At 37.0% G+C, this 18,924-nt stretch overlaps 1 non-coding gene across 1 annotated transcript; it reads left to right on the forward strand.

The window, feature by feature from the left end:
* The first annotated feature begins 18,030 nt into the window (after nucleotides 1-18,030).
* On the forward strand, nucleotides 18,031-18,105 carry Trnas-cga. The gene has a single exon. It is a non-coding gene; the product is annotated as a tRNA-Ser (tRNA).
* Nucleotides 18,106-18,924: the final 819 nt, after the last annotated feature.

Genomic DNA, 18,924 nt, shown 5'->3' on the forward strand with positions numbered 1-18,924 from the left:
TGTAGGTGAGGGGTATGAAACTACACCACATCTAACCTTCCCACAAGGCATTAGAAGAGAAAAGAAAGAAAATATTTCGACCATTAATTACTCAAGAGACTGTGTCTATCAGATATCTTGCAAAGGGACTCCTATTACTCTTCAAGGGTACTGGTTTCACTTTACTAGAATGGCAGGGAAAGAAATCAATCAATAAACTTAGATTAGATGAGTGGAATGGGGCACACCATTTTTATTTTGACAAAAATAAAATAAAAATCAAATTTCATGAACAAAAATAAATAAAAAATTACACATTTTAACTGAATTTGAAAATGATCGAAAATCAGTTAATCATAAATTTTCAACTGAAAGAAAAGTCCCAGACAAAAAAATTAAATGTTTTGAGGTTATTTTTAAAATAGTAACATATTTTCAGTTTTTACTTTTCCTAATAAATTTTTTTCTATATAAATGGAAGTTGTGACTAAGATTTGTAAAAATTGTGGGGTTGCAACATTAACTGATAATTTTGCTTCAGAGAAATACACAAAAGATGGTTAAAGAACAACATGTAGACCTTGTTTAACTGAATATCATAAAAATATATAAAAATTTAAATACTTTATAAATGTGGAAAATATGTTTCTGACTATTACTACAAAGAACATTTAAAACGAATTCCCAATGAAGAACACTTTAAAATATTATCATCAGTTAAAAATGATGAAAATGTAGTAAACAATGAGTCTGCTTTAGTTGATGCAAATTCAGAAAAATTATATGAACTGTCAAGAAATTATAGATTTAAATTATTTTTAGAAGAACCCAACAACTGAAGACAACTGCTCCAATAAATGTAAAAAATGTATTCTATAATGTATCTAATCTTTCCTCAAAATCTTCAATGGCAATATTGGAAATAATTAGATCTAATCATTCTTGTAAAGCTTCTGTCATTTACATTCTTTTATTTTTATATTTCGTAATATTTGTCCCATTTTCGTATTTTTGATTGTTTCTTTATCATCGTATTTATACAATAAACTTACTTTGTTTTCGAAAATATATTATGTTTTTAAATAAATTATTCTGGGAAACAAGTGTACATTAAAATAAGAAAAACCATCTGTTTTTATTTTGAAAAATTGTTCTTTCTTGGGATGATAAAACGTTTCTAATTCCTGTCAAAGACTGCTATGTGGAATACAAATAAATTCTTCATTTTAAGAATATTGCTATTTTTATTAAATTCCATAAATTTATTTTTATTGGGACAGTCAACAACATATACATGAATTTTTCATTTTGTTCATCCAAAACACCTACATATATAAACTTATTTTTGTCGTTTACAAATAAATCATAAATTTTATAAACCCCACTTGTTACAAAATCTATCTACTGTTGTTTAAAATTTTTTGAAGATATTTTAATTTTCAAATATTCTAATTTTCTTTCTTGTATACTTAATTTTTCTAATTATTATTCTCGTTTTTTAGTAGACTGTAAATATACCACATTAACTGGTTTAAATTCTTTGATAGGAAAGGTAGGTTTAGTAGTGATATTTGTTATTTTTTAGAGGCAATTGGAATAATATTATTTGTTTTTATTAATCCTAATTCTTTTACATTTATATCTTTTGGACTGAGTGGGATAGCACAGTAGTTAAAATACTGGAGTAGAATCTGGGAGGATGATGGTTCAAACCTGCATCCGGCCGTCCTGATTTAGGTTTTCTGTGATTTCCCTATTTTGCTTCAGGAAAATGCCAGGATGGTTCCTTTGAAAGGGTGTGGCCAACTTCCTTCCTGTCTTTCTATAATCCAATGGGAATTGATGACCTCGTTGTTCATTCCCCCCTCCTCAAAATCAACCAACCTTATATCTTTTGAAATTGTAGGAAATAAACTACTGGTTTTAGGAAAATATCTTTCCCCAGATTTTATGAATCATTCTTTTTACTGAAATTACATTTCTTATCTCTTCGAAACTTTCGATACAATTAATAGGTAAATAATTAAAACTAACAGCAGATAAAACATATGTAAGCAATATTTCTCTCTCTTCTTTATTTTATGTTATAATTTTTATTTATATTCGAGTTAATTTTTTAAAATTTTTGTTCCCCCAATAAACATGTTGTAATATATTGTAAATAAGACCACAACTATTTTGTAATGAATCTGTTATTTTTTCCCACATTTTGGATAATGAAACACAATAGAAAGGAACTTCCTGTAACTATTTGCTGTTATTTGTTATTAATTCTAAACAATCTGTTAATGGACCAAATGCCTGTTTTTTTGGGAATCTGGGTTAGTAAAACGATAAAATGTTGCTTCTAATCCTATAAATGCATTTTATTTAGCTAATTTAGAAGCTAATATTGCTTTTAATATTCTGTCAGAACAATTTCAAAAGTCTTTTATATGGTTGCCAAGTTGTTTATTAATTACTGAATTGTCAACTGATAGTAAAATTTATAGTAGATTTTACTTTAGAAATAGAGTTTGTCCAAGCTAAGCAGTGTTTTCTAACAGAATTATTGTTGTTAACTATTACATTACATTTTTATTTATATTCTCCTTATATTAGAAAATTAAAATTTTTTGTTAAATATTCGCCAATTTCTGCTTTGTTGAAAACTCCTTCCAAATCTAGTGGTTTATTTAAATCCCATAAATAATAATATTCTTTTGGAAGTTCTTTTAAAATATCTGTTGATTCTTTTATAATGTATCTAATTTAACATCTGAAAATTCTATTTTATAAGGATTAGCAATAGTTTATTTATATTTTTGTATCTTTATTAATAATTTGTTTAATACTATTAAGTGTTTGTGCATTAGAAACTAATTAATAAGGAATTTTAATTGAATTCCATGTCTGGCCATATTAAATTTAGACAATCTAGAAGTTAAAAAACCATTAAAACTGCCACATTCCGAATGTTTTACATGAAATTTGTTGCTTTTCATTTGCAATCTATAAAGTCTGTTTTTTAAAGAAACCATAATATTATCGCAAAAGGGTTTTATAATTTGTTTAAATTCTTCTAATATCTTTCTCCTATATTGTAATTAATATCTATAATATTTGTAATAAGTTTATTGTTATTATTTGAATTTTCTGTAAGAAACCATAAACCAAATCTTTCATTGTTTGTAGTACACATTTTATTTTCGAATTCCATTTATACAGAAAATTTTTTATTATATTTGTGAAAAGGTAGTTAGAATTAAAGTCGCAAAATCATTATTAAATGTAACTATTTTCAAAAAGTAGTTGAAAGTGGGTAGCTGGAAGTATAGTTATATGATGTTCTTACTTATCTGAAAATAGATGTATTAGTTTGGTAAACGAAAAAAATCTGAAAATGAGGTTTGTCGATCCATTTAGATTTTTCCCTTATGGCATTCATATCCTTCCTTCAAATTAAAAAAAGAATCAAACGAAATTAACAGATACTTTTTCCAGAAGAAATAATAAATTTAGTAACTAGAAATGGAGTTTATCCTCATCATTTTATGGATAACTGCGAAAAATTTGAAGAATGAAACTTCCACCAAAAGAAAAGTTTTATAATAAATTATATGTAACTGATATTAGTGAATATGATTATAAACATGTACAATTAATTTGGGAAAAAAGTAATATCAAAAATCTTGGAGAATACCATTGTTTATATCTGAACACCAATGTTTTATTATGTGCCAAAGTTTTCGAAAGTTTTAAAAAACTATCATAAAACCTTATAATTTAGATCTAGCTTGGTATTATATGCACCTGCTATTTCTTTTGGTGCTAAATACACAACCACTTCCATTATTCCATGATTTGTTGAAAAAGGAATAAGAGATGGTGTATCCCAGTGCTGTAAAAGATATGTTAAAGAAAATAATAAAAATATGAAAAATTATTATGTAAAACAGATATAAAATTATTTAGCATATTTATACGCAAATAATTTATATGTTTATGCTATGAGTCAATATTTAGCATATGGTGGATTAAAATGGAATGAACCAAAAATTTTCAAGTCGAAGAAAGCAAATGAAATTTCAGGTACTTCTAAAATCGGTTATATTTTTGAAACAGATTCAGCATATCGAAAAAATTTACATGAATTGCGTAAAGATTTACCATTAGCCCTAAAAATAAAATTGTATTAGAAACTAATGAAATAGTTATTATCTACCTTAGATAATAAATATAATTACGTTGTTCATTACACATATTTTTAACATTGTCAATCTCTAGGAATGAAAATAACAAATATTCATTAAGTTTTAAAATTTAAACAATCTGATTGGTTAAAAAAGTATATAGCCTTAAATACATAAAGGACAATGAAAGCAAAAAATGATGTTGAAAAAGATTTCTGCAAACTGATGAATAAGTCTGTATTTGAAAGAAATGATAGAAAATGTGAGAATCAGAGTAATACAAAATGTAATAAACTAATATTTTAGCCATAATTTTAAAAATGCAACAGTAATTAATAAAAAATCAGTTGCTATACATAGGAATAAATCGAAAATTTTGTTTAATAAACCTATTTATATTGGAATGGCTTTACTTGATTTATCGAAGGAATTTATGTTTAATTTTCACTATAATGTTATGAAACAAAATATAAAATATCAAGATACTGATAGTTATATGTATAATAAAAAAACTAATGATTTTTATGAAGATATTAAATCAATAACTGATTATTTTGATAGAAGTGCTTATCCAAAAAATAATATATATAATTTACCTCAGATTAATAAAAATATACTGTTATCTAGTATAGACTGACAGTAAATATCTAATGACTTGACTAGACAGTGATGTCTATTTGAACTATAAACAACATGCTCAACTGTTTTCTTCTAGGCCGGCCGAAGTGGCCGTGCGGTTAAAGGCGCTGCAGTCTGGAACCGCAAGACCGCTACGGTCGCAGGTTCGAATCCTGCCTCGGGCATGGATGTTTGTGATGTCCTTAGGTTAGTTAGGTTTAACTAGTTCTAAGTTCTAGGGGACTAATGACCTCAGCAGTTGAGTCCCATAGTGCTCAGAGCCATTTGAGCCATTTTGTTTTCTTCTAGATATGGACTCAAATTCAGCAATGCTAACTAGGCAATGCTTTCATACCTGACTGGGACTCCTACACATAGCTCATCATTGCTGACTAGGAATAGAGAGAAGTGTCATTTAGCGAGTGTGAACTTGAAGTTTCATGAAATTTTTTGTACTGGAGTGACTTATCCATGTTAAATTTGGTTTTATCCACAAGTAGCAAAGTGTGTACATGTTCATACCTGAAGTGATGGGACATCAAGTTTTGTGTTGGATGGGGATTCGAGCATAGCACTTGATTGGATTACTAACTAAGCAAAGTGAAATGCTAGACTCGAATTTTTTCATAGGGTTTCTTTTTAGGCATTTTTCAGCAGTTGACATATGTTTCAGAAAACTGATGACACTGAACTGCATTAACTGGATTTTATTTGTATTACCAGTTTCTGCCGTAAGCCGTCACCTAGTACCTATCAACACAACATTCCAATGTGAAGAACAACATTAAGAAAAAATTTGGAAATTTGTGATAAGTTCTGTTGGGACCAAACTGCTCAGTTGATCGGCCCCTGGGCTTACGCATTGCTTAATCATACTTAAACTAACTTACTCTAAGGACAACACACACACCCATGCCTGAGGGAGGCCTCGAACCTCCGACGGAAGGAACCATGTGAACAGTGGCTAGATGCCCTAGAGCACGCAGCTACCCCACGCGCAAAACATTAACACAACACAAATTGGCGCCTAGCAATTATACAAAAATACACCTACGAAAAATCACTTAAAACACTTCCTTTGTCGTGGATATTGAAACACAAAGCACTGAATATTTTACTCCACGTGAAACATCTAATAAAAAACCCATTCAGAATAATTACAAGTGCAGCAATCGTCCTATTCATATGAGATGACAACAACAAATACAAAGTGACTTTGCATCACAGCCCAAAGATCTCGTTATGCTGCAGATATGTCTATGAAGATGTATCGTTATGTACATTATTCAATTACAAAATGTGACAAATAACGTAAAAGAAAGCTAAATATTATCTCTACTATCATCATGTAGCATAGTAATTTTTTTAATACAGTCATGCCATCCTAAAACACAGGAAAAGACACAATGAAAAGCTTACATCAAGGTCTCAGTTGACCAGGTCAATACATAAAGACTGTGAATGTAACATTATATAAATTACAGTACTGTACAAATTATAGTACAGACTAAAACAAAAACGAGGCCTAACATAAAAATGATTCAGTAACAATCACGCACTTGAAGTTAGTGACAGTATAAGATGAGATCTTGTTATTACATATCCTGTCCAAAAGCCTTTCCAGCTCTAATATCTTGCTCATGATGTAGATGACATATACAAGATTCATCAGCCTCTTAGGTACAGTAAAGGTACAAAGAGTGAAGAAGTAGGGAACTGGTATTGCTGAACCCGTGGTAATTAGATCAAGAAACCATACTTATCTCCAAAGTACGCTGAAATAGTAAAAATCTATCTTGATGACTAACCATTTGAGTCGCATCAACAGGTTATTTATCAAACAATCTCCACACAAATGCAGAAATTCCAATAACAAAACACTACTTGTATTAAAAACTGATAATAGATTCCTTCATGTAAATAGCATAATTTACCATATGTCAAACCAATTTTATTCATACTGTGGAATTTAATACGAATGGACTATTACAACTCACTGTAAAAACCAAAATCTGCCAGGAGGATTGTCTTCAGACAGCCTTAAGGGATTTGCTAGACACATTGGACCTACACCTAGAGTTATGGTCTGGTATGCAATTTCGTATGACAGTAGGAGCACTCTCGCCATTATCGCATCCTGATAGCAAATTTGTACGTCAATCTGATGATTCGACCAGTTGTGTTGCTATTCATGAACAGCACTCCTGGGGGTGTTTCCCATCTGGTTAATGCTTCTCCGCGTACTACTGTTGTCACCCATCACGACTATCGAGTGTCGACATGTTCTCTTGGCCTACAGGATCACCAGGTCTGCCTCCATCGGATGACAAGTACACCGACATCCATAAACAGCATTAACCGTCCATGTATTGCGACAGACATGGAACTCCAACCCACAAATTGACATCCAGCAACTGTAAAAAAACAATGAATGCACGTTTGCATACTTACATTTAACATTCTGGTGGTTAAACCGGTTGTTAATGTATCGGAATTTCACATTTCTCGCGCTACATTTAGCTGTGATCTTGTAATGTTAATCATTACCTGGACAAACGTATTCCAGAAATTTCATTACTCTACATTAATTATTTTTTAGTGTAGAAATTTTTTCCCTTAGGGTAAATCATGGGGCCCAGAGTTCCAATCCTGGCAGGGAATATTCACCGCTTGTGACTATTTTTGTGTGTTTTGTCCTCATAATTCATCTCACCTTCATCAGATGCGCAAGTCGCTGGAATGGTGCCTAATGAAAGACTTGCACCTGGTGGTCAGTAACATCTTACGATCATTCAGTCATTAATTCAGTCAATTACTGTCGTCGTAGCGATCGATCGAATTGTTCTGTATCGATAGAAATGGCCCAGCTCAGTTTATTTCATTTATGTTCGATCCATCTACAGTGGAACCCCTCCAATCCGACCTTGGATGGTCCGTCACTCCGGTTAGTCCGACCATGCTCAGGCTCGCGAGCCTGTGCCGACTTGTCACTGACTGGACGCCTGTCGGGCCATTGTTGCGGTGTCTGTCGCTGTGCATATTGTTATACTGCACGTTATTGTGCAGTTTTATCGTTTGTTTTATCGTTGTTTGCTTTATTCCGTGTTCTCTACAGTGCGTGTTACTGTAGATTCATTGTGTGTACAGTTGTCTGTTTTTCAACATGTCTGGATTCAAACGTAAACACGTAACTCTTTCACTAAATGAAAAATTAGCAGTGTTACAAAGGCTGGACGAAGGAGAATCGCTCCAAAATATTGCAAAGGAACTGAATGTGGTGTTACGACAATTAAGGATTGGAGGAAGAATAGGAAAGACATTGAATCCTATACAGTTACGATTGATGGTAAAAACACTCTGAAGAATTGCAAAACATTAAAAAAGCCTAATCTTGAACGGCTTGATAACGCATTGTGGATGTGGTTTTGTCAAGAAAGAAGGAAAGGAACTCCAATATCTGGGCCAATGCTCAAAGAAAAAGCGATAGTTTTGCACAAAAAACTAGAAGCCGAAAGTAAATTTTCTGCCAGTGAAGGCTGGATTGATCGTTGGAAAACTCGTCAAGGTGTCCGATTTGTTTCTATTTCCGGTGAAAAACTATCTGCCGATGCCGCAGCTGCTACGGAGTTTTCTGTTAAGTTTCAAGAAATTGTAGAAGAAAATGAACTGTTACCCTGCCAAGTGTATAACATCGACGAGACAGGGCTGAACTTTAAAATGTTGGCAACAAAAACGCTCGCAGCTTCAAATGAATCAGTGGTAGGAACGAAACTCATAAAAGATAGAATAACAGTCATTCCTTGCAGCAACGCAGATGGTACCCACAAGCTCCCCTTGTTCGTCATTGGCAAATCTAAGAAGCTAAGGGCATTCAAAAATATAAACTTATCTTCCTTGCCAGTTTATTACCGCAATCAAAAATCTGCTTGGATGGACTGCAATCTTTTTAAATCCTGGTTTTTCGAAGAGTTTGTGCCATCGGTCGAAAAAGACTTGAAGCAAAAAAATCTGCATGTTCGTGCTCTACTGCTTTTGGATAACGCACCATCACATCCATCTGAGCAAGATTTGGTGAAAGGGGACATAAAAGCTCTCTTTCTGCCTCCTAATGTGACCTCACTCATCCAACCAATGGATCAGGGCGTTATCGAATGGTTAAAAAGGCGATATCGCAGAAAGTATATCAGCTCAGTCTTGGAAAAATCTCAAGGAGGTCATAACTTATTTGAGGCAATGAAATCCCTGAATATCAAAGATGCTATCTATACAATCGCTGCAGCATGGGATGCACTGAATCCTGACACACTGCGGAAATCGTGGCGTAAGCTTTGGCCACAAGTTATGACTGAAAATGAGCATACCGAAGATGAGCAAAACAACGACGCACTGGAAATCGTTGAAGATATACAAACTCTGGAGCCGAATGTCCCTGCCAATGAAGTTGAAGAGTGGATCAACGAATGTGACAAAGACTGTGACACTTTTGAAGAGCTCAATGACGACTAGATTGTTGCCGCTGTTAGCCAGGAAACTGTAAATGAGGACTCGGACGGCGAAGACGAACCTCCCACTCGGATTTCACACAACGACGCAAAAAACGCTTTTGACATCGCCCTTCAATACATCGAACAGAATCCAACTTCAACTCCAATGGACGTTTTGTGGATTAAAAAATGGAGGGACACTGCAGCTAAATTTAAAATAACATCTTCGTTTTTACTGTAAAAACAATGCATACAGTATAACCATTTCTTAGTTTATACTTACAGTAGTTTATTTCTTTGTATAAAAATTCTTTTTTATATACACAGTGGTATAAACATTTTTTAGTTTACAATATATATCGTTTATACGTTATTAAGTACAGTACAGTACTATAATTTGTTTGTCGTTTTTCCTTTTAAAACCAATGCGTATTACAGTGTGTGCAGACGTTTTTTAGTTAATATATCGTTTAATACTGTGTAAAAAACATCTTTTTATATTACTGTAGACGTCTTTTAATTCTTAAATCGTTTAACTTTTTGTACTTAATGTCTTTTTATATTTTTTCCATTAAATATTAGATTTTTCGGATAATCCGACCTTTTCTTCGTTCCGACCGTGGTCCCGGTCCCGAAGGTGACGGATTAGAGGGGTTCTACTGTATTTGTTTAATCGTCGGCAGGCAAATGATTACATACAGCGAGTCTTATGTAATATTGACTCTAGGTCCGACTGAAAATAATGTCCGTTTCCCATGCTACAGCCAGCGCACAGACTAATACACTAGTGATCAAAAGTATCAGGACACCTGGCTGAAAATGACTTACAAGTTCGTGGCGCTCTCCTTCGGTAATGCTAGAATTCAATGGGGTGTTGGCCCACCCTTAGCTTTGATGACAGCTTCCACTCTCGCAAGCATACGTTCTATCAGGTGCTGGACGGTTTCTTGGGCAATGGCAGCCCATTCTTTACGGAATGCTGCGCTGAGAAGAGGTATCAATGTCGATCGGTGAGCCCTGGCACCAAGTCGGCGTTCCAATCCATCCCAAGAGTGTTCTATAGGATTCAGATCAGAAATCTGTGCAGCCCAGTACACTACAGGGATGTTATTGTCGTGTAACCGCTCCGCCACAGGCCGTGCATTATGAATAGCTGTCCGATCATGTTGAAAGATGCAATCGCCATTCCCGAATTGCTCTTCAACAATGGGAAGCAATAACGTGCTTAAAATATCAGTGTAGGCCTGTACTGTGATAGTACCACGCAAAACAACAAGGGGTGCAAGCTCCCTCCATGAAAGACACGACCACACCATAACATCACCGCCTCCGAATGTTACTGTAGGCACTATACATACTGGCAGATGAGGTTCATCGGGCATTCGCCATACCCACACCCTGCTATCGGATCGCCACATTGTGTACCGTGATTTGTCACTCCACACAACGTTTTTCCACTCTTCAATCGTCCAATGTTTAGGCTCCTTACACCAAGCGAGGCGTCATTTGGCATTTACCGGCGTGATGTGTGGCTTATGAGCAGCCGCTCGACCATGAAATCCGTTTTCTCAACTCCCGCCTAACTGTCATAGTACTTGCAGTGGATTCTGATGCAGTTTGAAATTCCTGTGTGATGATCTGGATAGATGTCTGCCTGTTACACATTACGACCCTCTTCAACTGTCAGTCAGCAGACGAGATCGGCCTGTACGCTTTTGTTCTGTACGTGTCCCGTCACGTTTCCATTTCACTATCACATCGGAAATAGTGGACCTAGGGACGTTTAGGAGTATGGAAATATCGCGTACAGACGTACGACACAAGTAACACCCAGTCACTTAATCATGTTTGAAGTCCGTGAGTTCCGCGGAGCGCCGTTTTCTGCTCTCTCACGATGTCTAATAACTACTGAGTTCGCTGATATGGAGAACCTGGCAGTAGGTGATAGCACAATGCACATATTATGAAAAACGTATGTTTTTGGGGGTGTCTGGATACTTTTGATCACATAGTGTACTTCTAACCGACTCCGGCTGTCGTTATCTGCGTATGCACGTCGGAGTTAACAATGATTCTTGCAAGCAACGATTGGGTCTCGCCCCATCACATCCTGTCTACAGACTGACTTTAAATTTAGTCTGTAAAGTGAAACAAAATAGTCACTTGAAATATTAAACTTAAATTGTGGTCTACAATAGCTTATTTATTGCTTTCATAAACTGATTCCAACAGTTAATGAAATTTCCGGCAGATGGGAGCGAGCGAGCGAGCGAGCGAGAGAGAGAGAGAGAGAGAGAGAAGAGAGAGAGAGAGAGATAGAGAGTTGTCGATGATGAAATCGTCCTTAATTGACTGAGAGCTCGGGATTCCATATTTTTTTCCCAATATCGTGACTCCTTTGGTTAGCAAAATTTATTTTTTATTTGTTTGCCGTACTATGTAAGATTTGCCGTCTAGACAACTACTACAGATAAAAATAAAGGTTTTCTATAATATTTGAACTGCGACCATAGCATACTTCATCAATGATCTACTTCAGGATGTGTACCGAACGAGGTGGCACAGTGGTTAGCACAATGGACTTGTATTCGGGAAGACGACGGTTCAAACAAGCATCCGGCCATCCTGATTTAGATTTTCCGTGATTTCCCTAAATCACTTCAGGCAAATGCCTGGATGGTTCCTTTGAAAGGCACGACCGACTTCCTTCCCCATCCTTCCCTAATCGGATGGGACCGACGACTTCTCTGTTTGGTTCCCTCACTCAAATCAACCAACCAACCACTCATCAAGATGTGTATTATGAATTTTTTACATGACATTAAATATAATTTCTAAATACATATTTTACTTTCAATCTGTAAAGTGTTGAACTCAACCGATTCAGGTGTGTATATCCAAAACAGTCATAGCTGAATTGCTCTTGTTAAGTTTATCGTCTGTCACGGTTTCCTGAAGTGTACAAATGACTAACTTGCGTTAACCAATATCGACAGCTTCTAATAATATAATAATCACCTTAAAATATATATCACAATCTAATTTATACTTGGTTGCATCTTATTTACAAATTTAATACTGCAACGGTACATCAGTTTAGTTTCCTTATCATTAAGGCAAAACATTTCTTACAAACTATCACGTATATGAGCATCACGTCACACCATCAGCGCAAGGGACGCATAAACTAGTTTGATGTGTGCGGTTCATTTGTAGAATGTATTAACGCTCTGAAACTGATCCCGTGTATACTATTTTTATGCAAAAGTATGGTACCTAACGAATAAGATTTTGAAAGCTGTTTTCGTAGGCCAAATTTTGACTTATGGTGATTTACTGGTTATACCTAGTATGGAGAGCCATGCCAGGTCATTTTACTGTTCTCTGTAAAAATGAGAGTGGCAGTAGCGTCATGAATCCGCTACCCAGTGGCGGATACAGGAAAACCTCAAGGAGGGGGCGCTAAAAATATCTTGATCTACCTTTGCTTTTACCATAATAAAAAATAATCAAGTCACAGGAAAAGCTTAATTAAGTTTTATTTGAACTGATTATACACATACACAAGACAATGCCATGTTATGATACAAAAAAGTTACAATTGTGGTTTTCTTCCTTAAATGACGAATTCTGTGCACCTATTCTTCATGGCGAATTGGTTAATTACATTGTCAGTAGGACACTCAACGGAGCTAAGCCATTAAGTCGATCCTTCTTCATTGTCGACGTCAGCCATGTCTTTGTACGCCACAATGGTGAAAAAGTTCTTTCTACTGTATCAATAGATGCAGGTAGACAAGCAAATATTTTGTACAGCCTGTGCAAAGTAGGATAGTCAGATCTAGGACAAACAGACAACGCTTTCATAACAGAATCACGACAAATAAGGGCGTTTATGATCGTTTGCTTGTATTGAAGAATCTCTCCCATTAGTCTCCTTTTAATCACAAAGAGTGATTCTTCTTCAAAGGACGGTAGTTCCGTTAAGCACTGATTCAATTTATGTGCCAGATCATTATCGTCATGTTTCAGTAGGACAAAAGTACGTTGATTTTTAAATTATAACTATTTTCTTCAACAAAACGCTCTCTCATGTCAGTCATAACATGGTCCAGTGTTGGAATAAAAACAGTTCTTTTCCAATATATCACAGCATCATCATTATAATAGCAGTTCCCCCTGTGTCTTTGTCTGCCTGTAAGACGAGAGACTCTCATCTCCACGTCTAACTCTCCCATAACTGTCTTCGCCTCTTCAACAATACGAGAAAAGTGGCTATCAGCATTAGCTCTCATGCCATCATACACCTTGAGCTTCGAATCTAGTATTGCTTTTGCCATTGCGACGTCCAAGCTAGGGTCTTGTAAGATTTTGCTGACTGGGTATGTAATACTCATAATGTCACTCAGTGTAAACAGAGTGATAATAAACTCGCAATTAGAGAGAGCTCGAAGGAGAATATTGACTTTGGAAGCCGTTGTTCTATCCCTCCAACACTGTATTTCTTTAAGAATTTCGCAAACTGTTCCGAAATCAGCTGCGAATTGAATAGCAGCATCATGTCGCTCATCCCATCTCGTTTGACAATGTGACTGCAGCGAGTGTTTTAGATGACTCTTCAATGTTGCGAACCGCTTGCTAGACGCTGTAAAGAACGGTTCTACTACTTCTTCATTAGTACCAAGTGAGTTTCTCACACTTATAACCTTGCAACTGCGAGAGACAGCGATGTTGAGCTGTTGACTTCGACTCGGTGCTACTTGCGCGTTGATAGCTTTCTTTTGTATTGAAGCCACAGCTGGAACCTGGTAATCAAGGCAGGCAGGATTCGGTTACGATTGTGGACGGGGCCGTAATCAGCTACTATTGGTTTCCTTTTGGAATTACAAACTTTTAATTTAAAACGGTAATTCCAGACTCAGCAATAAATACGGATATCACACGTTATTAATGAAGTAATAAACGACTGTGTAATTAATAGCGCTTTCAGTGCGTTACAATTTACCAAATGAGCATAAAACAGACACAGCAAAAACGTTTTAAAAACAAGCCAATGTGATCACAATTAGAATTTTAAGGCAAGTAACCACAGTCACAGCTGAAGGCCTTTAACGCCAAGAACGGCAATTATAAAAAAAATTAACAGACATACAGTAAAACAGCAAATACAACAGCAAAGGTTAATTTAAAGGGACTAGCGGACCTGGCTCCTCCAGAGTCCCCAACCGAACTGCCCACTGACACGAACCAGTAGAACCAGAAGTGCCACAGTTAACTACGAGGGTAATCCCAAAAGTAAGGGCTCCCATTTTTTTATAAGTTCATAGACCTGTTTATTTCTACAATGTGCAATGGTTTACATCAATTTACAGCTTGAACATTTAGCTATTTTCCAACATAATCACCATTTCTGTGGATGCATTTTTGTAGATGCTGTGGCAGTTTTTGTATGCCCATGTCATACCAGCTCGCCGCCATGCTGTTCAGAAAGTTATGAACCTCTTCTTTCACCTTGTCGTTGGAGCTGAATCGCTTTCCAGCCAAATGTTCTTTTAACCTAAGGAACAGGTGATAGTCATTGGGCGCCAAGTCATGACTATAGGGTGGGTAGGTGATTATGTTGCACTGAAACCGCTGCAGGAAAGCAACGCTTTGCCGAGCGATGTGTGGGCGAGCGTTGTCATGGAGAATGTGTACGCCCTTGCTCAACATTCCTCTTCTCCAGTTCTGAATTGCCTGTTTGAGGTTTTTCAGAGTCTTACACTACCTGTCAGTGTTAATTGCGGTCCCAGCGATTCAGCTTCGACGATGAGGTGAAAGAAGAGGTTCATAACTTTCTGAACAGCATGGCGGCGAGTTGGTATGACATGTGCATTCAAAAACTGCCACAGCATCTACAAAAATGCATCGACAGAAATGGTGATTATGTCGAAAAATAGCTAAATGTTCAAGCTGTAAACTGATGTAAACCATTGTAGACATAAACAGGTTTTTGTACATATTAAAAAAATAGGAGACCTTACTTTTGGGATTACCCTCCTACATATCGATAACCGCCGCTGCTGCCACTAGCGCACACGCAACGCTTGCGAAACCAAGTGGCGCCAGTCAACACGAGAAGAAGACAAACAACTGTAACCATGTCAACTAAACGATACGGTCTTGCCTCCAACAGAGGACGGAAACCTACAAACAGTACCAACACTAACTGCAACAGCGCTCAACCTCTCACTTTCAAGGAGAAACAGAGGGGGACGGGGGTGGGGGTTAGGAGACCCAACTAGCGGGCTAACAAAACTTAATTTGACTAAGGTGGACCCGTTATGGTTGTCCGATATCCTATTTTGGTGCCAAGTAAGGGCCCATAACAAACAAGCTTTCAGTTCTGACATATTAACTGAGCAAACATCACAACCTATACCAACACAGTTCTCCAGTGACAAAGAAAGGCTTTCTATTCTCCTTAGAATTGTAGTACTTAATACTTCAGCAGTAACGCTACGCTCTTCATCTTGACTCTCTTGACGTTCATCGTCAATGTTTCCACTACAGTCATTGTCTTTATGGATGTCAACGAAACCCAAAAATATTTCGTGTAGTTTGCCGTGACCATTAACACATCTTGCAGCTAAACTCAATTGGACGATGTGCGCTGTGTCCGTAGCCTCATCGAAAATTATGCTGTAATAACGAGAATCTTTGATTTATTCTAGTATTCTCGATAACGTCACCGTTTCACAGCATGAAATGAGTTCGTTACACGTTGTTTTACTTATGTAAGTGGCGTTCGCTATTGTAGTCTCAAGGTGATGTTTTAGTTGCAAGTCTCCAGCGTCAATTCTAAATCTTATAAAAGCTCTAAAGTTTCCCTCGTTACTCACTATACTTTCACTATCATTTTCGTTTTCTAATAGACTCCCATCATCTCTATGCCCCCGCAGAGGGATATTTTGCTCTCCATGAAATATGTTTGTTTTTATTATAGGTACAAGGCGGTCTCTGTTTTCCCTAATGCTTTCCTTCTCTGTCCATTGATTTATGACCTCAAGTTCACGGCTGTCTCGTGTCGTCAAATATAATTTTGCATCTGTTGCTTCAACGTGGTACCTGAGCCGAGAGTGGGTCTCAAGGTCACCAACTTTACCAGTAAGTTTGGCAAACTTTGTTAGTGGTTAGTCACAAGTTTCTTGGCGATAATAGATTTCTTTCTTCCAACTATTTTATTATTCCCAAAAACTGAACAGTTAATGCAAACTTGTGTGAAATGTTCAAAGTGATTATCGTGCACTTGTCTGTGTTCAACCCGTCCCCTCTTGTTGTTCTCGGAAGTAGGAAAGATATAACCTTTTTCAGGTTTCCTTGGAGCTGTGAGAGGCTTGTGTTTTATATCATCATTAATATTCCCTGACGCTAATATATCCAAATAATTGCCGATATCTGTGGGATTAAAGGAATTAGTTGATGAACTTTGTTCCGAAAGTTTCGACGAGGTGCTGGGCTCTGCCTGTACATCTCGTGGTGTTTTTGCGGTTGAAAGTAGAACGGAATCTTCAGATGTTTCTACTTTTCTTTTTCTTACTGCATAATGATCCATTTTATTATATTGTTACGACGTAGTTAAATTAGATGCCAATTATTCTCGAGTAAACACTTTATTCGCACTGAAAAATGCGCACTAGTACACTTAGCGCTAAAACGCACTCGGTCACACTCCGCGTATTTCTGATATCACTAAGCACAATGCTGACAGAAGTCCGTGGTAATAGCCAATAATTGCAGTTTTTCACTTTTTATTACTTCCAAGATATCACGACGATTGTAGCTTTCAAACTGACTACCTGGCAGCGACTCTGCTTCCCTTATTTATGTGACTCGGTTGTTTCGAGAACATTCGCTACCAGAATGTTCGCTTCCAGACTTCTATGGAGTGTGAACAAATACCTACTGCGAAAGCGACAAGTCAATATGCACCTTACGACGTATAATATAATGGCGAGTTCACAATGATGACGTCCCCTGGCAATTTGTGTGTGTGGAACTTTTATTGTCGACTCACACCTAACTCCTTTCTAGTGCATTAGACAGAGAACCTATATAGTAACATTGTGTTTTTAGGAATCTTCTCGAAAGTCACTATTACCGGAGATATACGCATCAATAGTTTCCCACACCTAACTCCTACACTACTGGCCGTTAAAATTGCTACACCAAGAAGAAATGCAGATGATAAACGGGTATTCATGGGACAAATATATTATACTAGAGAAGACATGTGATTACATTTTCACGCAATTTGGGTGCATAGATCCTGAGAAATCAGTACACAGAACAACCACCTCTGGCCGTAATAACGGCCTTGATACGCCTGGGCATTGAGTCAAACAGAGCTTGGATGGCGTGTACAGGTACAGCTGCCCATGCCGCTTCAACACGATACCACAGTTCATCAAGAGTAGTGACTGGCGTATTGTGACGAGCCAGTTGTTGGGCCACCATTGACCAGACGTTTTCAATTGGTGAGAGATGTGGAGAATGTGCTGACCAGGGCAGGAGTCGAACATTTTCTGTATCCAGAAAGGCCCGTACAGGACCTGCAACATGCGGTCGTGCATTATCCTTCTGAAATGTAGGGTTTTGCAGGTATCGAATGTCTTCACAATATCCTTTCTTTCAGGAGTGCTAGTTCTGCAAGGTTCGCAGGAGAGCTTCTGTGAAGTTTGGAAGGTAGGAGACGAGGTACTGGCGGAATTAAAGCTGTGAGGACGGGGCCTGAGTCGTGCTTGGGTAGCTCAGTCGGTAGAGCACTTGCCCGCGAAAGGCAAAGGTCCCGAGTTCGAGTCTCGGTCCGGCATACAGTTTCAATCTGGCAGGAAGTTTCAGAAACGTATAAAATACGATGACGCGGAAGCGCGTGCTACGTAGGAAAGTACAACTACTCGATAACTCGATTCAGTCGAGTCGACTGACGAAAGTAACGAACGAATAGCGTGCGGCAGGCTGACAGGCGCGGGCAATTAAGATGAAGATTTCTTCTTCGCAGTTTGAAGGGCTGTTTTTTCAAAATTTTCCATGTATTCATTCGCTACAACTGCCCTGAGGGCATTCATTCCGCACAGTCAATCCATCAGTTTGCTCGTAGAATTTGTTGATGTGAGACAATGTTTAGAGATCTAACATATTCTTTGCGAAAATACTTTCCAACTGTGACATCATCTCATTAAGAGGAACATAGTAAACAATGATGCAGTATCAAAACTGAGCAAAATATCACATGGACTAGGCCTGACGGATTTTAATTTTTCGATAAATGGCCAGGATCTTCAATTTAAGTGTCAGTTTTTCTTTAAGTGGCTGTAGAAGGGTTTGGACAATCAATGGCACTAAAAATTGGTCTCAGTGGAATGCCTTGTTTGTGAATTTTTGGCAAACCATACAATCTGGGTGGTAATGCTTTTGATTTGATGAGACCATTCTTGTCAATAAGATAACTGAAGAGCCCTTTAATAGTTTATTTGTTATCCTGGTGAGTACGCACACAAGGGTGAGTGGGGTAGGGGTGGCGCGCCCCGCGCGCCCACCATATGTATCCGCCACTGTCGCAACCACAAATAATTCTTTTCCATATGAAGTTAGCATTTTGTCCTGTGATATGGAGTTAGTGCCATCAACCT

The sequence above is a fragment of the Schistocerca americana genome, chromosome X (genome assembly GCF_021461395.2).
Source record: "Schistocerca americana isolate TAMUIC-IGC-003095 chromosome X, iqSchAmer2.1, whole genome shotgun sequence".
Classification (NCBI taxonomy): Eukaryota; Metazoa; Arthropoda; class Insecta; order Orthoptera; family Acrididae; genus Schistocerca; species Schistocerca americana.